Source organism: Hemitrygon akajei, chromosome 7 (genome assembly GCF_048418815.1).
Source record: "Hemitrygon akajei chromosome 7, sHemAka1.3, whole genome shotgun sequence".
NCBI lineage: Eukaryota > Metazoa > Chordata > Chondrichthyes > Myliobatiformes > Dasyatidae > Hemitrygon > Hemitrygon akajei.
In genome coordinates, this window is record NC_133130.1 from 168624039 (window position 1) to 168648431 (window position 24393).

The following is a 24393-nucleotide window of genomic DNA, read 5'->3' on the forward strand; positions in this document are numbered from 1 at the left end:
CCACACCCTACAGACACCGTTTACCATGCTGTAGCAACATTACCTTCCAATTCACTGTAAGAATGTTACGCTAACCAGTACGCTCCTGTGCCATCTGATTCGCTGTAACGACATTACGCTAACCGCTACACTATTGCGCCGTCTGATTCTGTGCTCCCGATTCCAGTATCTTCGGTCCTTTGCCATTCTGTCCCCAACCTGAATGTTTTCTGCTAAAGTTTTGCCCTGTTTACTCCAAACTTTTCATTAAAATCAATAATCAGAGAGCTGTTCTTCATTCAACACTAGACCTTCTGGACAGTGAAGATGCTCTTCATTGCCTAGAGCTCTGCATTTAACACTATCAATTCCTCAAAGCTAATTAATATGCACCCAGACCCAGGGCTCAATACCTCCTTGTGCAACTGCATCCTTGATTTCCTCAATTGCAGACCCCAGTTAGTTTGGATTGGCAACAGCATCTCTTCCACAATCTCCATCAGCACAGGTGCACTACAGGACTGACTGTGTGCTTAGCCCCCTGCTCTACCTGCTTTATACCTACGACTGTGTGGCCAAGTACAACTCCAATGAGATACTTACGTTTGCTATTGTTAGTCAAATCCAAAGTGGTGATGAATCAACATATAAGAGGGAGATTGAATATCTGGTTGGGTGACGCCACCACAACAATTTCTCACTCAGTGTCAGCAAAACCAAGGAGCTGATTATTGACATCAGGAGGAGGATACGGGAGCTCCATGAGCCAGTCCTCATTATTACATCAGAGGTGAAGAGGGTCAGTAACTTTAAATTCTTTGGCGTTATCATTTCAGTGGACCTGTCCTGGGATCAGTACGTTAGTGCAATTACAAGAAAGCCCAAAAGCACTTTCTCAGAAGTTTGTGCAGTCACCTAAAACTTGGATGAACTTCCATAGCTGCATGGTGCAGAGTATCCTGACTGATTGCGAGGTATGGAAACATCAGTATCCTTGAACGGAAAAGCCTATGAAATGTAGTGGACACAGCACAGTACATCATAGGAAAAATGTTCCCCACCATTGAGCGTATCTATAAGGAGCACTGCCAAAAGAAAGCAGCACCCATCATCAGGGACACCCACCATCCAGGCCATGCTCTGTTCCCGCTGTCACCATCAGGAAGAAGGTACAGGAGCCTCAGGTCCCACACCACCAGGTTCAGGAACAGTTACTACACCTCAACCATTAGACTCCCGGACCAGTGTGGATAACTCCACTCACCTCAACACCAAACTGATTCCACAACCTATGGACTCACTTTCAAGGACTCTACAACTTGTGTCCTTAAATTTATTTATTTATTTATGATTATTATTATTTTAATTTTTCCCTTTTATGTTTGCACAATTTGTTTGTTGCACAGTGGTTGTCCATCTTTTTCTGTGGTTTTTCCATTGATTCTATTATGTTTCTTTGTACGTACTGTGAATATATGCAAGTAATGGTTATCAGGATTCTATATATGGTGACGTATTTGTACTTTTGATAATAAATTTACTTTGAACTGCGGTTGTTTGAAATCCAAATCTTTTGTAAAGAAGCAGTTCACAAAAACTGAAAGAAGATGGTAATATTTATTTTTTAGTAATCTCAAACAACGTAACGGAGATGACAGTGTCTGGAAGGAAGGGCTTCAGTGTTACCCTATTATTGCTACCTTCAGGAAATGGAACATTTCAACTGATTAATTCCTGCTTCAGCACTAGGGGGCGCCCTCACCTGACTTCTCTGTTTCGTTCAAAGTAACGCAGGTTGAATTCAAAGTAAGTTTATCATCAAAGTACATACTGTACATGTTACCCTGAGATATATTTTTTGCAGGCATTTACAGGAAAGTAAAGATAAAGAAATAAAATAGAATTTATGAAAATCTGTACATAGGACCAGAAGACACAGCCTCAGAATAGAAGGACGTCCACTTAGAACAGAGATGAGGAGGAATTTCTTTAGCCAGAGGGTGGTGAATCTGTGGAATTCATTGCCACAGATGACTGTGGAGGCCAAGTCATTGGGTATGTTTAAAGTGGTGGTTGATAAGTTTTTATTAGTCAGGACATCAAAGGCAGGAGAATGGGGTTGAGAGGGAAATGGATTAGCCATGATGGAATGGCAGAGCAGACTTCATGGGCTGAATAGTCTAATTCTGCTCCTATGTCTAATGGTCTTTTAACAAACATTGACAAACAACCAATGTGCAAACGAAGACAAATCGCGCAAAAGCTAATAAATAAATAAATGAGCTATGCTATGGAGAGGGAGAACATTGCCCAGGTTTTCTGTGTTTTGGTTGTGGACTCAGACAGTAGACTTTCTGTCAGTCTTATGGTTTTTAGTCTTCTGTGTTTTTCGCCCAATCTTTCTCGGTTTTTTTGTGTGCAGCAGGGGAGGGGGGGGGGATGTGGGGATCAATGTGCCTGTTCTGGTTTTGTTTGTTTGTTTGTTTGTGGGGTGGGGGAGATTTGGGGATCAATGTGCCTGTTCTGGTTTTGTTTGTTTGTTTGTTTGTGGGGTGGGGGAGATTTGGGGATCAATGTGCCTGTTCTGGTTTTGTTTGTTTGTTTGTGTGTGGGGTGGGGGAGATTTGGGGATCAATGTGCCTGTTCTGGTTTTGTTTGTTTGTGTGTGGGGGGGGGGAGATTTGGGGAGCAATGTGCCTGCTCTGGTTTTGTTATTTTGTGTGCATGGGGGGTGGGGGGGAGGATCTGGGGATCTGGTTTTCCTGTTCTGGTTTTATTTGTTTGTGTGTGTGGGGATTTGGGGATGTGGGGGGGGGGGGGGGGGAGATTTGCGGATCAATGTGCCTGTTCCAGTTTTGTTTGTGTGTGTGGGGGAGGAGGGATTTGGGGGGGTTGGTGATTGTGCTGCCATTCTTTTCTTTCTTGGTTTTGTGGCTATCTGGAGAAGAAGAATTGCAGAGTTGCATTCTTTGATAATAAATGGTCCTTTAAAGTAATACTGAGAACATGAGTTGCAGAGTTCTTGAAAGTGAGTCCATAGGTTGGGGAAGTTCAGAGCTGAGGTGAGTGAAGTTATCCATGCTGGTTCAGGAGCCTGGTGTTTGAGCAGTAATAACAGTTCCTGAACCTGGTGGTGTGGGACACAGGGCTCTGTACATTTTTTCCACCGGTCGTAGTGAGAGGAGAGCATGGCCTGGATGGTGGGGGTCCCTGATGATGGATGCTGCTTTCTTGTAGCAGCCCTCCTTGTAGATGTGTTCAATGGTGGAGAGGGCAGCAACAAAAAGCTAATTTTAAAGACATTTATACCCAGGGTATGTATGTCAGTGAAAACAACAACCTTAATGGGAACAACAGACTTTCAAAATTCATAGTGAATTTACTATCAAAGTACAACACTGGGATTCATTTTCTTGCAGGCATTCACAGCAGATACAAAGAAACACAATATAATCAATGAAAACCTACACACAAGAAGGACAAACAACCAATGTCCAAAACTTGACTCCTCCGCTATTCCATGAGAGCCCGGCTGTTCATTTAGCTCTGTTCATTCAATCAGCCTGTAGAATTGTTATTTTTCTCACATTTTCCTTGGAGTTTAACTGTCGTATGCTTGGTTGTATTTTTATATAATCATCTATGCACTCAGTGGTCACTTTATTAGGTACAACCGCACACCTTTTTAATGCAAATATCTAATCAGCCAGTCACCTGGCAGCAACTCAATGCCTAAAAGCATACAGACATGTTCAAGAGGTTCAGTTGTTGTTCAGATCAAACATCAGAATGGGGAAGAAATATTCACTTGAAGAAAATACTTAAATATAGTCCAAGACTCTGGGTGACAATGTCCGGCAGTCTCCCAGCTGTGGAATGATTGTTGGTGCCAGATGGGGAGGTTTGAGTATCTCAGAGGCTGCTGATCTCCTGTGATTTTCACACACAACAGTCTCTAGAGTTTACTGAGAATAGTGTGAAGAAGAAATATTCAGTGAGCAGCAGTTCTGTGGGCAAAAACACCTTGTTAATGAGAATGACCAGACTGGTTCAAGCTGACAGGAAGGTGACAGTAACTCAGATAATGACACATTACAACAGAAAGTTTTGAGAAAAGGTACCAAAGTATTAACTGGAAACACAGGAGACTGGAGATGCAAAAAGCAGATTTGGAGCAAAAAGAAAATCAGCTAACGTTTCAGGAGCCATAAATAGAAGCTGCTGGAGGAACTCAGTGGGTCAAGCAGTATCTGTGAACTAAATGGATGGTTGATGTTTCGGGTCGAGACACTTCATCTGGACAGGTGAGGGGTCTCAAGCCTAAACATCAATCTGCAGAAATGCTGACACACCGAGTCTGTCCTGGACTTAATATTTTCACTCCTGAAACGTTAACTGCCAGCAGCTACACAGGTGTCCCCCCTCCCCCCTTTACAAAGGTAGAGTGTTCCTATGAAACCTTTCTTAAGCCAAAATGGCGTAAAGCAAAGAACCATTAATTTATATGGAAAACATTTCCGTAAAAGCGAAAATCCTCTTTGTAATGCGAAAACAGGTTACTAATGTAGATCTTTTATAAAAGCGAACATTCGTAAAATGGGGGACACCTGTACTTCATTAGGAGTTTGGTATGTCATCAAAGACTCTAGCAAATTTCTACAGATGTTCTGAGGAGAGCACACTGACTGGTTGCTTCACCGTCTGGTAAGAAAGTTCCAATGCACAGGATGAGGAAAAGCTGCAGAGGGTTGTCGACTCAGCCAACCCCATTGTGGCCTCTTATCATCTCTGTGACTGCTACACTTTATTCTGCATTGTTGTTGTTTTACCTTGTTCTACCTCAATGCACTGAGTGATGCTTTGATCTGTATGAACAGTGTGCAAGACAAGCCTTTCACTGTACATGTGACAATAAGAAACCAATTCCAGTATCAATACCATTTTCAGGAACCAACAAATAAAATATAATTTGGCTTCCTTTATCTTATATTTGATACATGTTCTAGATGTTAATTTATTGATTAAATAAGATAAAGTTAAAATGTCTTTGCCTTGCTGTATTTGTGAGAGGCAATGTTTCACTTCTTTGTTTTGAAGAAAATTACCTTTTAAATCCACTGTGTTTGTAACTAATGTTCAGTTACCATGGCAATTCACAAGTAACTCTCTTCGGTTTAGAATATAGAACAGTACAGCACAGAACAGGCAAGTTGGCCCATGATGTTGTGCTAACCTCTATAAACCTAATCCACAATCAATCTATTTCCCTCCATTTTTCTATCATCCATGTGCCTATCTAAGAGTCTCTTAAATACCCCTGATGTATCTGGCTCTACCACCTCCCCTGGCAACGCGTCCCAGGGCACCCATCACCTTCTGTATAAAAGCCTGCCTCTGACATCCCCCGTAAGCTTTCCCCCACTCACCTGAAGAGAGGCCCTCTGATATTGGCCGTTACTGTCCTGTGAAGAAAAAGGTTATGACAGTGCACTCTATCAATGCCTCTTATCATCCCATGGAGTCATAGAGAACTACAGCACAGAGACAGGCCTTCAGTCCATCAGTCTGTGCCAAACTGTTGCTCTACCTGGTCACATTGCCAGCCCCTAGGCCAGAGCCCTCTATTCCCCTCCTATCCATGTACTGTACCTATCTAACCTTCTTTAAATGTTAAAATCTAACCCACATCCACCATTTGTGGTGGCAGCTTGTTCCGTACTCTCGCCACCCTCACCCTTAGCCCTTCACCTTTCACCCTTAGCCTATGACCTCTAGTTCTTGTCCCACCCAACCTCAGAGGGAAACGCCTGTCTCAATTTACCTTATCTCTACCCCTCATAATTTTGTATATTGCTATCAAATCTCCCTCATTTTCCTACGCTACAAGGAATAAATTCCTAACTTATTCACCCTTTCCCTATAACCCAGGACCTTAAGGCCCGCCAGTGTCCTTGTAAATTTTCTCTGCACTCTTTCAGTCTTATTGATATCTTTCTGGTAAATAAGTGACCAGGACTGCACACAGTACCCCAATTGTAGTCTCATAAACATAACTGGGCGCCACAGTAGTGCCACGCGATTAGCGTGACACTAGTACAGCTCGGGGCGTTCCGGAGTTCAGAGTTCAATTCCAGCGCCATCTGTAAGGAGTTTGTATGTTCTCCACGTGAACCTCATGGGTTTCCTCCCACAGTCTGAAGACGTACTGGTTAATTTGTCATTGTAAATTGTTCTGTGATTAGACCAGGTTAAAGCGGTGGGTTGCTGGGCGGTGCATTTCATTGGGCCGGAAGGGCCTGTTCTCTAAATAAATAAATAGATAAATCCTCACCGCTGTACTCTAATGAAGGGCCAATGTGCCAAACGCTCTCTTTATGACCCTATCTACCTGTGACACCGTTTTCAATGAATTACAGATTAATTTGAACTCCTGATTAATTTGAACTGAACTCCTGCCTCAGCAAGGACCTGGACCCATTACAATTTGCCTATCGCCACAATATGTCAACAGCAGACACAATCTCAACAGCTCTCCACACGGCTTTAGACCACCTGGACAACACAAACATCTATGTCAGGATGCTGTTCATTGACTATAGCTCAGCATTTAATACCATCATCACAATCCTGACTGAGAAGTTACTGAACTTGGGCCTCTTTACCTCCCTCTGCAATTGGATCCTCAACTTCCAACCGGAAGACCACAGTCTGTGTGGATTGGGGATAACATATCCTCCTCACTAACGATCAACACTGGTGCACCTCAGGGGTGTGTGCTTAGCCCACTGCTCTGCTCTCTATATACCCATGACTGTGTGGCTAGGCATAGCTCAAATTTATAGCTCTATAAATTTGCTGACGATGCAACCATTGTTGGTAGAATATCAGGTGGTGATGAGAGGGCGTACAGGAGTGAGATATGCCAACTAGTGGAGTGGTGCCGCAGCAACAATCTGGTGCTCAATGTCAGTAAGACGAAAGAGCTGATTGTGGACTTCAGGAAGGGTAAGACAAAGAAACACATACCAATCCTCATAGAGGGGTCAGAAGTGGAGAGAGTGAGCAGCTTCAAATTCCTGGGTGTCAAGATCTCTGAGGACCTAACCTGGACCCAACATATTGAGATAGTTATAAAGAAGGCAAGACAGCAACTATACTTCATTAGGAATTTGAAGAGATTTGGTATGGGGGGAGGGGCTACTGCACAGAACTCAAAGAAGCTGCTGAAGGTTGTAAATCTAGTCAGTTCCATCTTGGGTACTAGCCTACAAGTACCCAGGACATCTTTGGGAGTGGTGTTTCAGGAGGGCAGCGTCCATTATTAAGGACCTTCAGCTCCCAGGGCATGCCCTTTTCTCACTGTTACCATCAGGTAGGAGGTACAGAAGCCTGAAGGCACACACTCAGTGATTCAGGAACAGCTCCTTCACCTCTGCCACCCGATTCCTAAATGGACATTGAACCCTTGAACGCTACCTCAGTTTAAAAATATATATTATTTTTGTTTTTGCACAATTTTTAATCTATTCAATGTACATATACTGTAATTGATTTACTTATTTATTATAATTATTTTATTTTTTTTCTTCTATATTATGTTTTGCACTGAACTGCTGCTGCTAAGTTAACGAATTTCACGTCACATGCTGGTGACAATAAACCTGATTCTCACTCTGATTTTGTCCCTTCTGTTTTATTAGTTTGGAGACGGATGTTTTTCTTTGTTTTATATGATGAGTTTCCTGAATTAATCTGAAATGCAAATTAATCTTCCTACCAAATACATTTTACTTCTGGACACAATGTAAAATATACAATTAACTTTTGTCGGTGAGAAGAGCAAGAACTTTCATGTAAATAATTACATAATGCCATGAAATACAATTGCCTGGAATCCCTGTTTTAATTGACTAGCCTTCTGGGTGTGAAAACTTTCCCCCTTTTATCAATTTCTTTGAAAAATCATGCTATAGGGATTGAAATAATGAGACGATTCATCAGTAAAGCTGATTAAACGCTAATTCAGAATGTTCTGAATTTAAAACGCACTTATTGTTCTATAAATGCAGAAACATTCCACGAGTGTCCTGAAGCGTCACTGGATCACCTTCCTCGTACTGCTGCAGAAACTTGAGCTAAAGGAAAAGATCTTTAAAGTTTAGAGTTTTATTTGTCACGTGTACATAGAAACATCAAAATAGACGATGAAATGCATTGTTTGCGTTAACAGCCAACACAGTCTGAAGATGCGCTGGGGGCATCCCGCGAGAGTCGCTAACACAGCATGTCCACCACTTAACCCATTCATCTTTGGAACGTGGGAGGAAACCAGAGCACCCGGAGAAAACCCACGCAGACAGGGGGAGAGCGTACAGACTGCTTACAGACAACGGCAGGAACTGAACCCCGCACGCTGGCACTGTAAAGCACTATGCTAACCGCTACACTACGGAGCTCTGCTGGGCTGAGTCCTCACTTGTAAAAGGTTGTATTCATTCACTAACCTACTGCCGCTGTCTGTACCCACTACAGTAACAATATAACCGAATGGTTTGTGCCATAAGACAGTCAGACATGGGAGCAGAACTGGTCCACTTGTCCCGAACAGCCTTTCCATCATGGCTGATTTATTACCCCTCACAACCCTAATCTCTTGCCTTCTCCCCACTTTAAATATACCCAATGACTTGGCCTCCATAACCATCCGCCTGATTCACTACCCTCTGTCTAAAGGTATTTCTCCTTATCTCTGTTCTAAAGAGATGTCCTTCTATTGTGAGGCTGTGCCCTCTGGTAATACACTCCCCCACTATTGGATACATTGATGATGGTAGAGCAGTAGATGTAGTGTATATGGATTTCAGCAAAGCATTTGATAAGGTACCCCATGCAAGGCTTATTGAGAAAGTAAGAAGACATAGGATCCAAGGGGACATTGCTTTGTGGATCCAGAACTGGCTTGCCCACAGAAGGCAAAGAGTGGTTGTAGACGGGTCATATTCTGCATGGAGGTCGGTGACCAGTGGAGTGTCTCAGGGATCTGTTCTGGGACCCCTACTCTTTGTGATTTTTATAAGTGACCTGGATGAGGAAATGGAGGGATGGGTTAGTAAATTTGCTGATGATACAAAGTTTGGGGTGTTGTGAATAGTGTGGAGGGCTGTCAGAGGTTACAGCGGGACATTGATAGAATGCAAAATTGGGCTGAGAAGTGGCAGATGGAGTTCAATCCAGGTAAGTTTGAAGTGGTTCATTTTGGTAGGTCAAATATGATGGCAGAATGTAGTATTAGTGGTAAGACTCTTGGCAGTGTGGAGGATCAGAGGGATCTTGGGGTCCGAGTCCATAGGACACTCAAAGCTGCTGCGCAGGTTGACTGTGTAGTTAAAAAGGCAGATGGTGCATTGGCCTTCATCAATCATGGGATTGAGTTTAAGAGCCGAGAGGTAATGTTACTAGGACCCTGGTCAGACCCCACTTGGAGTACTGTGCTCATTTCTGGTCACATCACTACAGGAAGGATGTAGAAACTATAGAAAGGGTGCAGAGAAGATATATAAGGATGTTGCCGGGATTGGGGAGCATGCCTTATGAAAATAGGTTGAGTAAACTTGGCCTTGGAGCGACGGAGGATGAGAGGTGACCTGATAGAGGTGTATAAGATGATGAGAGGCATTGATCGTGTGGATAGTCAGAGGCTTTTTCCCACGGCTGAAATGGCTAACACGAGATGGCACGGTTTTAAGGTGCTTGGAAGTAGGTACAGAGGAGGTGTCAGGGGTAAGCTTTTTTATGCAGAGAGTGGAGAGTGTGTGGAATGGGCTGCTGGTGACTGTAGTGGAGGTGGAAATGATAGGGTCTTTTAAGAGACTCCTGGATAGGTACATGGAGATTAGAAAAACAGAGGGCTATGGGTAACCCTAGATCATTTCTAAAGTAAGTACATGTTTAGCACAGCATTGTGGGCCGAAAGGCCTGTGTTACGCTGTAGGCTTTCTATATTTCTATGTTCTACATCGTCTCCACATCCACTCTGTTGAGGTCTTTCAATATTCGATAGGTTTTGTTGTGTCTGTACAACTACATATCAAATAAATAAAGGCACGCACTGGGAGAAGAAGTTAATGTGTTCATTCACATTGCAGAGAAAGCAACAAATCAATGTGCACGCGTAAGTTATCGGTCAATAGTTAGTGCTAAGAGGCGTCATTGTGCTAAAAGAAATAGATTCGTACATTACAGGTTTCATTGAGATCCCCCCCCCCCCCCCCCATCCTTCTAAACTCCAGTGAGTACAGGCTCAGAGCAGATCAAATGTTCCTCACGCATTAACCCTTTCAGGGGAAAGTTAAAAGCCAACCCCTTTGGTAGACCTGGCATTAAAAGTGAAGCAGATTGGGGAGCTATTACATTGACTCTCCAGATGACACTTTACGACAACCCAATGATATTGTGGACCCATGTCTCATAATAACATGGAATTAAAGATTATTTAACCAACTAAATTCAAATTCCACAAGTGACATGGTCGAATTCAAATGCACATCTCCGGAGTGCCGGTGAAGGTCTCTCCCCTCAGATGTGACTTGCTCTGCTGAGCAGATCCTGCACCGATCTGCCCTCTTCTCAGTGCTGCCATCAGGGAGGAGGTACAGGAGCCCGAAGATACACACTCAATGTTCCAGGAACAGCTTCGTCCCCTCTGCCATCAGGGAGGAGGTACAGGAGCCCGAAGACACACACTCAATGTTCCAGGAACAGCTTCGTCCCCTCTGCCATCAGGGAGGAGGTACAGGAGCCCGAAGACACACACTCAATGTTCCAGGAACAGCTTCGTCCCCTCTGCCATCAGGGAGGAGGTACAGGAGCCCGAAGACACACACTCAATGTTCCAGGAACAGCTTCGTCCCCTCTGCCATCAGGGAGGAGGTACAGGAGCCCGAAGATACACACTCAATGTTCCAGGAACAGCTTCGTCCCCTCTGCCATCAGGGAGGAGGTACAGGAGCCCGAAGATACACACTCAATGTTCCAGGAACAGCTTCGTCCCCTCTGCCATCAGATTTCTGACTGGACAATGAACCCATGAATGCTACCTCATGTACTTTTTGCTCCCTTTTTGAATGAGTTAATTTCAGAATCAGAATTATCATCACCGGCATATGTCGTGCAATTTGTTGCAGCAGCAGTAAAATGAAATACATGATAATATAGAAAGAAAAAATAAATAAGTAAATCAATTAGAGTAAGTGTGTATATATATATATACTAAATAGATTAAAAATAGTGCAGATATATCTAAAAAAAGTGAGGTAGTGTTCAGGAGTTCAATGTCCATTAGGAATCAGATGATAGAGGGGAAGAATCTGTTCCTGAATCGCTGAGTGTGTGCCTTCAGGCTCCTGTACCTCCTTCCTGATGGTAACAGTGAGAAGAGGGCATGCTCTGGGTGCTGGAGGTCCTCAATAATAGGCGCCACCTATCCGAGGCAGCACTTCTTGAAGATGTCTTGGGTAGTACAGAGGCTGATACCCAATATGGAGCTGACTAATTTTACAACCTTCTGCAGCTTCCTTTGGTCCTGGGCAGTAGCCCCCCACCCCCCCCACCCCGTACCAGACAGTGATGCAGCCTGTCAGAATGCATTCCGTGGCACACCTGTAGAAGTTTGAGTGTTTTAGGTGACAAACCTCAAGATCCTCAGAGATCTTGACTCCCAGGAACTTGAAGTTGCTCACTCTCTTCACTTATGATCCCTCTGTGAGGACTGGCTCGTGTTCCCTCATCTTATCCTTCTTGAAGACCATATGCTTCTTGATATATGTAAATATTTTTCTTACTGTAATAGATAGATAGATAGATAGATAGATACTTTATTCATCCCCATGGGGAAATTCAACATTTTTTCCAATGTCCCATACACTTGTTGTACATACAATACTTAACTCAGTAATAATATGATATGCATCTAAATCACTAACTCAAAAAGCATTAATAATAGCTTTAAAAAAAAAAGGTTCTTAGGTCCTGGCAGTTGAATTGTAAAGCCTAATGGCATTTGACGTGTCTTTCTTTATTATTATGTATTGCACTGTACTGCTGCTGCAAAACAACATGGCAGTGATAGTAAACCTGATTCTGATTCTGATGTTTGTTTTGTGTTTTAAATACACGTCTTTTGAATTACTCTCACTGGAAGTACTACAGGCCCCTGGCAGCAACTCAATGTATAAAAACACGCAGGCATGATCAAGAGATTCAGTTAATGTTCAGACCAAACATCAGAATGGGGAAGTGTCTTTCATCTATGTAAGTATTTTTGACCATGAAATGATTGTTGGTGCCAGATGAGGAGGTTAGAGTATCTCAGAAACTGCTGATCCCGGGATTTTCATGCATAACTGTCTCTCTTAGATGTATTATAATGTCTAAAAAAAATCTTTGAAACCTTATTTCAAAAGAAATAGATTTGAGACCAGGAGTAAAAGGAAAGCTCCTTTGAAAGTAAAAGTGAAATCTCATTAATTTTATGCAGGGTTAAGACAGGGGCAGTTTAAAAAGACAATGAAACAATTTCATTGTGTTCTCAGAAGTTTTTAAATAATGAAATCTGCATCTGGCTTATTCCATGATGCCAACGTTTTTCACAGGAGGCGCATTGGTAATTAATTGCATTTGGGAGAACGATATATGTTTTTCCAAAGGGGTTACATTAATTACCGTAGCTTGGGTTATGTAGGGGAAAATATTGAAAAGCAAAAAAAAGTGCATAGTGCCTTCCTAATGATTTCCGCACTCAACCAAAGGAATATTTTCAAAAGGATGAATACTGATTATCAGAATTGTATCATTGTAGTGTTGGAATAAGGACTCGGGCGATAATCTTTTTTTCATAAATTTCAGGTATAATATACAGATTTTGTGTCTAAACTTCAAAGTCTAACTAAACTGCAACTCAAACTGTCAAAAAATTGCCTGTTAGTCCCTTTAAAGGCAAATTATCTAGCTTGTTCAATGGTGCACTTTATAGCAACAGGACACAGACAATTATTCTTCATGAATTAAAGAGAGTTTAATCAAAATCTCACTGATCAGGAAATTATTTTCAGCGGTAGCTGCTGAAGACCCAGCTGAGTGAATAATTCCTTTAAGGTGTAGAGGACAAAAGGCAATTAACGAGAAGATTCTGGGAAAGAAAGTGTTTGAAAGCTCGTTAGTGGCTCTTTAATGGTTTTGAAGGTCTTGTTAACATGGGAAGTTGTGCTGAGTTCTTCAGGGTGAGATGTTAACAAACTTTTACAGGCTGTTCCAAGGACAGACCATTAGAATTTGAGGAATAGATCAAGAAAAAAAAGTCACTCAGCTTTGTGAGACCACCACACCACACAAGAAGAAGATCAGAATCAGATTTATCACTGGCATGTGTCATGAAATTTGTTAAGTTTATGGCAGCAGGTCAATGAAATACATGACAAATAGAGAAAAGAAGCTGACTTACCCTCAGTGTGTGCCCTAGTTAATTTAAAAATAAGTAGTACAAAATAACGGGTAAAAGCGTAGTGAGGTAGTGTTCATGGATTCAATGTCCATTTAGGAATCGGATGGCAGAGAGAAAGAAGCTGTTCCTGAATCACTGAGGCTACGTCCACACTACACCGGATAAATCCGTAACCGAAGCCTTTTCTCTTCATTTTTACCCTCCGTCCACACTAAAATGGCGTTTTCGTCCCCCGAAACCGGAGCTTTTCAGAAACGCTCTCCAGAGTGTGTAATTTTGAAAACACCGGATTGGCCAGAGCAGTGTGGACGGGGTAACTGGAGAAATGATGACGGCAGCGCGCCATTTCATTGTTTTCTTGAACGCAACCTAACAATTTCAGAACAGACGGCAACGAGACTGACGTCAGAAGAGTTAGAAATGTACTCACCAAATACTTGGTGATGCAGCCGGACAGAATGCTCTCCACAGTACTTTTGTAGAGGCTTTTGAGTGTTTTAGTTGACAAACCAAATCTCTTCAAAATCCTAATGCTGTCTTGCCTTTTTGTCTCCTCACAGGCAGCCACAAGACAAAGAAATCCATTAGATGACAGCCGGATTCCCAATGTGCAGAAAAGAAAAACAAATTTTGTAAGAACAAAAGCACGCAAACGGCTGAAGTTCGTGGAAGTGAGTGCACAGCCACGAAGCCGGTCCAGGGCACAGCCTCAGAGATATGAGGAGGAGCACCAACGGGAGGTGATAGGCAGGTGAGCAGAAAAGAAGAGGTAAGAGTGGATCCAGAATGGAGAATGGAAGAAGGGAAAAGGGGCAAGGGGGGAGGAATTACCAGAAGTTTGAGAAATCCATGTTCATGCCAGGTTGGAGGCTACCCAGACGGAATATGAGGAGTTGGTCCTCCACTCTGACAGATTCCTGTGAATCTGTCAGGGTCATCTACTGCCTCTGGTGCTCCTGGTCCGGCCTCCTCTACATCAGGAAGACCCGACAGAGATTGGGGGCGACTGCTTTGCTGAGCACTGTAGTTCTGTCTGCAACAAGCAGGATTTCCTGATGGCCACACATTTTAATTCCAATCCCCATCCCCATTCCAATGCTCGGTAATGTGTAAGTAGTAGTGGATTGGGTTGTTGGGGGGTGAGTTAGTGGCTGGGGATTATGTCTCTCCAAATGCTAATAAATCCTGTCTCTCGGGATCTTCTCCAACAACTTGCCCACCACTGAAGTAAGACTCACTGGTCTGTAATTCCTGGGTTAACTCTACTCTCGTTCTTGAACAAGGGAACAACGTTTGCAACCTTCCAATCCTCTGGTACTTCTTCCATTCCTATTGATGATTCAAGGATCATCACCAGAGGCTTAGCAATCTCCTCCCTTACTTCCCACAGCAGGCTGGGGTTTAGCTTGTCTGGTCCCGACGACTTATCTAACTTAATACCTTTCAAAAGCGCCAGCACATCCTCTTTCTTAATATGCTCAAGCGTTACAGTCCGCTGTAAGTCATCCCCACAACTGGCAAGGTCCTTTTCACTGGTGAATACTGAAGCATTCATTAACTACCTCTGATACCTCCTCCGACTCCATGCATGTTTCCTCTCTCGCTCCTGATTGATTCTATTTTCACAGGGCTCATCCTCTTGCTCTTCACAGCCTTACTGCCTGAGGGAAGTAACTGGTTTTGGGTCTGGTGGTCCTGATGTGGATGCTGTGTAGCCTCCTCCCTGATGGGAGTGGGATGAGCAGGGTGGGTGGGATCCTTCGTGATATTTATTTATTTAGAGAAACAGCGTGGATCAGGCCCTGCCAGCTCAACAAGCCGCATCACCCACCTATTTAACTTCAGCCTGATCACCGGACAATTTACAATGACCACTTAACCTACTGACCGGTACGCCTTTGGACTGTGGGAGGAAACCAGAGCACCTGGAGGAAACGTGCGGTCACGGGGAGAACGTATAAACTCCTTACAGGCAGCGGTGAGAATTGAACCTGGGTCATTGGCCGTATAAGGTTCTGCTAACCACTGTCTTACCCAGTATAAGGCTGAATAAACATTCCCTGAATCACTGCGACATTTTAAGAGCCTTTCAGGTTTTCAGATTTCAGATTGATTTATTTATCACAGGTACATCAAAACAAACAGTGAAATGCGTCATTAGCGTTAACAACCTAAGGATGGGCTGGGGGCAGCCCACAAGCCCCACTACACATCACCAACACAGTGCACCCACCGTGCTCGTCAGAACAGCAAAACAGAACAACAGTAACAGCAAAACAAGCCTTTCCTACCTCCTCCTGCACACAGGGTCCACTTTTAATCGCACAAGATGTATTGACTAAATAAACATTCTACAATTTCCTAAGTTAAAAAAAATATATTGTGATTGTCCTGAAGGAGAGTCTCGGCCCCAAACGTCAACTGTTTACTCTTTTCCATAGGTGCTGCCTGGCCTGCTGAGTTCCTCCAGCATTTTGTGTGTGTTGCATCTATTATTTTTGTTTGGTTGAATCTAAACTGAATACAATTTTTCAGGTCTGTTCGCTTTACATCCATTGGAAAACTAACTTCCAACAGAAGCATGTCATAATATGTTTAGCCAGCAGAGGGAGCCAGGCACCAGGGCCACTCGGATGCAGAATAAACTGACCAAGGAACAGAATATGTACTGTTTGTATCTGCATGACTGCTACCAATAATCCCATCCATCCGGCTGTTAGATTAACATTTCACTACTGCATAGAATATAGAACACTACAGCACAGTACAGGTCCATTATCCCATTATGTTGTGCTGACCTTTTAACCTACTCTAAGATCAACCTAACCTTTCACTCCTACACAGCCCTCGAGTTTTCTCTCATCCATACCACCACCTGAAGTCTCTTAAATGTCCTTAATGTATCTGCCTTTATCACCAACCCAGCAGGGAGTTCTGCGTACCCACCACGCTTTGTGTAAAAGAACCTACCTCTGCTATCCCCCTATACTTTCCTCCAGTCACCTTAAGATTATGCCCCCTCATATTAACCATTTCCACCCTGTGAACCAGGCACTGGCAGTCCACTTTATTGATGCCTCTTATCATCTCATACACCCCTATTAAGCCTCATCTCATCCTCCTTTTCCACAAAGAAAAAAGCCCTAGTTCACTCAGCCTATCCTGATAAGACGTGATCTCTAATCCAGGCAGCATCCTAATAGATAGATAGATAGATAGATAGATAGATACTTTATTCATCCCCATGGGGAAATTCAACTTTTTTTTCCAATGTCCCATACACTTGTTGTAGCAGAACTAATTACATACAATACTTAACTCAGTAAAAAAAATATGATATGCATCTAAATCACCATCTCAAAAAGCATTAATAATAGCTTTTAAAAAGTTCTTAAGTCCTGGCGGTAGAATTGTAAAGCCTAATGGCATTGGGGAGTATTGACCTCTTCATCCTGTCTGAGGAGCATTGCATCGATAGTAACCTGTCGCTGAAACTGCTTCTCTGTCTCTGGATGGTGCTATGTAGAGGATGTTCAGAGTTATCCATAATTGACCGTAGCCTACACAGCGCCCTTCGCTCAGCTACCGATGTTAAACTCTCCAGTACTTTGCCCATGACAGAGCCCGCCTTCCTTACCAGCTTATTAAGACGTGAGGCGTCCCTCTTCTTAATGCTTCCTCCCCAACACGCCACCACAAAGAAGAGGGCGCTCTCCACAACTGACCTATAGAACATCTTCAGCATCTCACTACAGACATTGAATGACGCCAACCTTCTTAGGAAGTACAGTCGACTCTGTGCCTTCCTGCACAAGGCATCTGTGTTGGCAGTCCAGTCTAGCTTCTCGTCTAACTGTACTCCCAGATACTTGTAGGTCTTAACCTGCTCCACACATTCTCCATTAATGATCACTGGCTCCATATGAGGCCTAGATCTCCTAAAGTCCACCACCATCTCCTTGGTCTTGGTGATATTGAGACGCAGGTAGTTTGAGTTGCACCATATCACAAAGTCCTGTATCAGTTTCCTATACTCCTCCTCCTGTCCATTCTTGACACACCCCACTATGGCCGTGTCATCAGCGAACTTCTGCACATGGCAGGACTCTGAATTATATTGGAAGTCTGATGTGTACAGGGTGAACAGGACCGGAGAGAGTACGGTTCCCTGCGGTGCCCCTGTGCTGCTGACCACCATGTCAGACCTACAGTCTCCCAACCGCACATACTGAGGTCTATCTGTCAAGTAGTCCACTATCCAATCCACCATGTGAGAGTCTACTCCCATCTCCGTTAGTTTGTGCCTTAAGATCTTGGGCTGGATGGTGTTAAAGGCACTGGAGAAGTCAAGGAATGTAATCCTCACAGCACAACTGACCCCCTCTAGGTGAGAGAGTGATTTGTGCAGCAAATACGTGATAGCATCCTCCACTCCCACCTTCTCCTTATACGCAAACTGAAGAGGATCCTGGGCGTGCCTGGTTTGTGGCCTCAGATTCTGTATTATCAGCCGCTCCATGGTCTTCATCACGTGCGACGTCAAGGCAACAGGTCTGAAGAATCTCCTCTGCACCCTCTGTAATGTTTCCACTGGAAGGATCCAGTAATGAGGCGACCAGAACTGAGCACAATGTTTCTTTCAGAGAAGCAACATATTCAGTTAAATTTGGGCGTCGTCATCGAACAAGCGGTTTAATTGTGCTGGATCTTCTCACAGCTCCCATCAGGCATGGGTACAGAAGCCTGAAGTCCCACATCAGCAGTCTGAGGAATGGTTACTACTCTTCAATCAACTGGCAACAACCCTAATCACTAAATTTAGTAACACTGTGATCACTCTGCACTAAAATGGACTTTGTGGGGTTTTTGTTCTAATTATGTTCTTCCTTGAAAAACATTGTGTACGATTTATGTTTTTCTTGTGAACGCTGCCTGTGACACTGCTGTGAGGAAGATCTGTGGTGTACACACACGGACTTGTGTGTGTGACAATAAGGGTCAGACAGTACCGTCGTGGTTACTATAACACTTTACAGTGTCTGCAGTCACGATCTGGGTTCAATTCCCACCACTGTCTGTAAGGAGTTACACATTCTCCTCCGACTGTGTGGGTTTCCTCTGGGTGCTCCAGTTTCCTCCCACAGTCCCAAGATGTACGGGTTAGGGCTAGTAAGTGTGGGCGTGCTACGTTGGCCAAAACATGGTGACACTTGTGGGCTACCCCAGCACGCCCTGTGTTGGTTGTTGACGCAAACAATGAATTTTGCTGTATGTTTTGATGTTTCAACATACATGTGACAAATAAAACAAATCTGTTGACTTAAACCTTTAAAAAGATCATTTGAATTTCAGGTGGGCATTCAGGGAAGGTTTGCTGCTTTTCCAGGTTTGACTGCGTTGACGTAGAGCACGGGATAAGTAGTCTTTGATCACCCGCCCTACGTGGTGGGCTGAGGCAAGGGGGCAAGCTCCCCCAGTATTCAGCAAGCGCTACTCAATGTTATGGCTGCTTGTGCACACTGTCAGATACACGGGTTATGACCAAAGAAAAATGGCAGGAGTTGCTTGGTGCTTTAATGCAAGGGTGCTTATTAGGTGTGTGAAAAGTCAAACTTATAAAAATTAGCAAAAATAATGAAAAGATAACTGCCAATATTTACAAAAAGATATCTACCTGAAAACACAGTAGTAGTTCTGTACTTGTGAGAACTCCTGGTAGCCTCTATCCCTCTCTGCTTCTGAGGTCCAAGAGCCCTGTTTATCAGGCAGCAGGACATACCATCCTTAATTACCCAACATGACTACACATGAATTAGAATACAATGCAGCCCACAAAGTAGTTACAATCATATTACAAAATAAACAGAAGTATCCACCTTAAATACTGTATACAAACAACATACATACGTTTACATATCCTCAGTACTAAAGAAATGGATATTTTGCCATGTATGGCGGCAAAGGCACCATAAAGCCAACCTGAGAGTATTAGCTTGGTCAGACGAGAGTGAGAGAGAGAGAGTGAGAGAGAGTGAGAGTGAGAGAGAGTGAGAGTGAGAGTGAGAGTGCGAGTGCGAGTGCGAGTGCGAGTGCGAGTGAGAGAGTGAGAGTGAGAGAGAGAGAGAGAGTGAGAGTGAGAGAGAGAGAGAGTGAGAGTGAGAGAGTGAGAGTGAGAGAGAGAGAATGAGAGAGAGTGAGAGTGAGAGAGAGAGAGAGAGAGAGAGAGATTACTGAGCGCTGTCCATCACGTAGACACGTGCCCTGTTGCCCCACATGTTCCTCATGCCGCATTGCCCCACATGTTCCCTGTAGGTTCCTGACAGCAGGTCCAAAGCACAATCCTTAGTTTCCAGAAGCTGGCCAGTAAACACTATGGAAATGAACTTCAGAAACAAGACTACTTGGAGACACGAGAGACTACAGACACAACTTCATAAGGAGTTTCACCTCCCAGGCTGATGACCACTCTTCAAGATTCAAGATTATTTATTGTCATTTGTCAGCACACGAGTGTGAAGGAGAATAAAGTGATTGTTACTCTGGAATCTGATGCATCATGGAAAGACCCAGTAACTGGGGTCTCCCTCCCCTAGTATTTGTGATATTTACCGGAAGCATTGCAGGCGAAGGGCCGGAAGTATTGTTGAGGATCCCTACCACCCATCCCACAGTCTCTTTGACTCACAACCGTCAGGAAGGAGGTACCGGAGAATCAGGACTAGAACTTCCAGACTGGGTAACAGCTTCTTCCCTCAGGCTGAGAGACTAATGAATACCCTGTCACCACCGAGGTCTCATCACTAGGACAGCGAGCTGTTTACTGTTTACTTGAGCTGTGCACTAAATGCATTTTGCATGATATTTTATTAACATGTTCATATTTTGGTTTATGTGCTGTGTGTGATATATGTTTTGTGGGTGTACTGTCATCCAGAGGAATGTTGTTTTATTTGGCTGTATGTACGTGCAGTCAGATGACAATAAACTTGAACTTGAATAACGAGCACAATAAAAAAGAAAAAAAATACACAACTTATATAATTAAATCCTATAAAACACAAAGTACAAGTAACTGCTGAGTGTGGCTGTAGATCAAATTAGCTTAAATACATGGATTTGCTGTGTATACATAAAAGGATGAAAGTTCATAAAATGGTGGAGGGAGGTGGACTGGGTGAGGGGTGGAGGTGTTGCTCAGGCTGATGGCTTGGGGAAAGTTAATGTTTTTGAGTCAGGTGGTCCTGGTGTGGATACTACAGAGCTCCTCCCTGATGGGAGTGGGGCAAACAGTCCATAATTGAATAAAAGCATTGAATAAATGAGCTTATTTCTCTTTCTGCCAGCTCAAATCCAGACAGGATCCAGGCCCGAGCCTCAGGAGATTATCATTAGTGAGAAAGCTGGTTTATTAGGTAAGTTGAATCAATTCCACAAATAGCATAAAATAATCTAACACCATCAGGTCCAAAACATTCCCGGGGTTGGTACGTCTACCCAGCTGGTGAAAAGCATGAGGCAGAACTCCTCTCAAGCCTTATTTTTTGGAAAGGAACTCAAAACAGAAAATCTAAGTGATATCTTAATATTGCATGTATAGTAATCTTTTCCAGAATGTGATTTTATATGACTTTCACATGCTTAAAATGGACAATGTTTTTGTATCTTTCACCTGAGGGGGAGACGGTCTGAATTTCATGAATCTGTTGCTACGTTACCATCAATGACGTTTCGAAGGAGACAATTACGAGGGGTGACTGATAAGTTCGTGGCCTAAGGTAGAAGGAGTCAATTTGAGAAAACCTAGCACATTTATTTTTCCTACATTTACACACTTAGTCCAGCGGTCGTGGAGCATACGGATCCCTCCTTTGTAGAAGTCGACGTCTTGGACCTCCAGAAGTGATCCACAGCAGGGGTGATTGATAAGTTTGTGGCCTAAGATAGAAGGAGATGAGTTATTAACTTCAAACTTTCTGCATAATCACTCAAAAAGTTGAATTGCACGTGTATGTAATGAGAGCTGTATAACTCATCTCCTCCTACCTTAGGCCACAAACTTATCAATCACCCCTGCTGTGGACCACCTGGAGGCCCAAGACGCTCTCGTTACACGCACTACAAAGAAGGGATCCGTATGCTCCATGACCGCTGGACTAAGTGTGTAAATGTAGCAGGGGATTACGTTGAAAAATAAATGTGCTATGTTTTCTAAAATTGACTCCTTGTACCTTAGGCCACGAACTTATCAATCACCCCTCATATGTATGTAGTGAGTACTGGCAACAGTCTACCTTACATCTAGCACAGAAATACTGAAAGATGCCAGGAAAGGGCCAGTAACATCATGAAGGATCCCACCCACCCTGCTCATGGTCTGTTTGTCCCACTCCCGTCAGGAAGGAGGCTACGTAGCATTCACACCAGGGCCACCAGACTCAGAAACAGCTACTTTCCCCAAGCAGTAAGACTGTTCAACACCTCCACCCACTAACCCTCCCCTCCACACCCCCAACCACCTCTACTTTATCATTTCCTGTCAGAGTCACCTTGTGTACAGACTGTGCCTGGCATCACTTTACAGACATAAAATATATGTATATAAGATAGCTTATGTATTCATATTTGTGTTTTTTAAAATATTATTGCATTCTTGATCTTATTGTGTTTTCTTTCTACTGCATCAGATCCAGAGTAACAATTATTTAATTCTCCTTTACTCTTGTGTATTGGAAGTGACATTAAGCAAATTTTGATCTTGAATCTCAAATCTTCTACTACCTATGTTATAGTTAAAGGCTGAATAGGTTAGGACTTTATTCCCTGGAATGTAATGGGGGAGATTTCATAGAGGTACAAGATTATGAGGGGTATATATAGAGTAAATGTAAACAGGCTTTTTCCTCTGAGGTTGGGTGAGGCAACAACTAGAGGTCATGGGTTAAGGGTGAAAGGCGAAATATTTAAAAGGGGAATTTGAGGGGTCACTTTGTGAGAATGTGGAATGAGCTGCCAGTTGAAGTGGTGGATGTAAAATTGATTTCGACGCTTAAGAGAAGTTTGGATAAGTACATGAATGTGAGAGTTCAGGAGGGCTGTGGTTCGGGTCAGGTTGATGAAACTAGGCAAAGTAACAGTTTAGCACAAACTAGGTGGGCAGAAGGGTCTGTTTCTGTGCTGTAATGTTCCGACTTTAATTAAAATGCATTGCCCACACAATGAAAAAATATTACCTCTTTTGCTGCTTAATTTTTAAACCTATATTTTTATTCTTAAAAATGTTGAAGTCCTAAAGTTATTTTATATTCTTTCCTGCATTTTCTTCAGTTTGTTCTTTGAACCGATTCTGCAAGAATGGGTAATCTCCAGACTGTGGTGATTAAGATTTTTTGCAGAATGTTCTTCAGGGACCCTTTTGACTGTCAGTTCTAATAAAGCTTTCAGTAAATGCTTTACAATATATTTATGCAGCAACAAATTAAAAACCCTGGAATCTAATTGAGTAACGGTGATGTCTGATATTAACATTTAACTACTTACATCATTCAGACCAAATTAATTTCTTACCTTGACTGGGGGATCTAATATTGTTCAAAATATTATTGTGTTAATATTAGTTTATGCGTGGTGACACGTAATGTACTTTGCACCTTGGTCCCTGGAGGAACGATGTTTCGTTTAGATGTATACGTGTGTGCAGTTGGGTGACAATAAACTTGATCTTGAAATGTCATACTCCTAAGTGTTTTTGAAGGCATTTTCATGTTTGAGTGTCAATGAAAGTATCTAAGTGGATTTCTGATTTTTTTTTACACCAAAACTCATGTTCAACTGAAAAATGATATTTCAATTAGCCCAAAAAAAAGTGCTGGAAATACTCAGTGGCAGCATCCGTGGTGAGAGATTATCTGAAATATTAACTCTGTTTCTTTCTCCGTAGATGCTGACTGACCTTCTTTCAAAATCCCCTGTTTTTGTTTCAATTTCCAATAGCCACCACAATAGCCAACAAACTATTTGTTTGTTTGTTTATTTAGCAATACAGCACAGAACAGGCGCTTCCGGAAATTTCACTCTATAACCCACTTTCTCAGTTATATTTATATATTAATTTGTTTGTTTATTATTGCTTGTTTCTGATTTATATTTGCACAATTTGTCAGTCATTGTTTTGTGTAGTTTTTCATTGATTCCACTGTAGTTCTTGTTGTAATGTGAATACCGGCAAGAAAATGAATGTCAGGGTAGTATATGGTGATATATATGTACTTTGATAATAAATTTAGTTTGAATTTTGAAAATGAAATTAATTTATGTCTTTATTACACTGATAAAATTGGAGAACAAATCTAAACTGGATTTGACATTAGATAATAGTGTCGGTTGCATTTTTACACAATCCAGTCAGTGGGAGCGTCGATTAAACGCTGCTATTTTATTACCAAGGCTCATAATTAAGAAGCCAGTCCTGAAGAGGGATTTGAATCTGTCAGGTGTCAGAGGTCGGACTTGCATTTCTATTCCTTTACTCACCTCACTACAGTGGAAAGATGCGATAGGCTGCAAGTTAACTCTCTTCACCTATTGGTGGAAAGCAACTGGGAAGAAATCAAAAGACTTCAGATCATTGTGATCCAAACGGCAGTAATTCAGAGACAAATCACAGAACATAGAAAGCAGCATCCATCATCAAGCACCCCACCATCCAGGTCATGATGTCAACTCGCTACTCTCATTGGACAGGAGGTACGGGAGCCTAAGGTCCCAACCACCAGGTTCAAGAACAGTTACTGCCCTTCGACTATCAGGCTCCTGAATCAGCGTGGATAACTTTATTCACTCAACACTGAAATGATTCCACAACCTATGGACTCTCCTTCAAGGACTCTGCAACTCATGTCCTCCATATTGCTTATTTA

The 24393-nt window shown here is 42.8% G+C and overlaps 1 long non-coding RNA gene across 1 annotated transcript in view; it reads left to right on the plus strand.

The window, feature by feature from the left end:
- Window positions 1-20889, plus strand: part of LOC140731164 (uncharacterized) — a 60510-nt gene extending 39621 nt beyond the window's left edge. The window contains exons 3-4 of the long non-coding RNA XR_012099736.1: window positions 14038-14228; window positions 20821-20889. This is a non-coding gene — a long non-coding RNA (uncharacterized lncRNA). The remainder of the gene's footprint in view (window positions 1-14037; window positions 14229-20820) is intronic.
- The last annotated feature ends 3504 nt before the right edge of the window (window positions 20890-24393 follow it).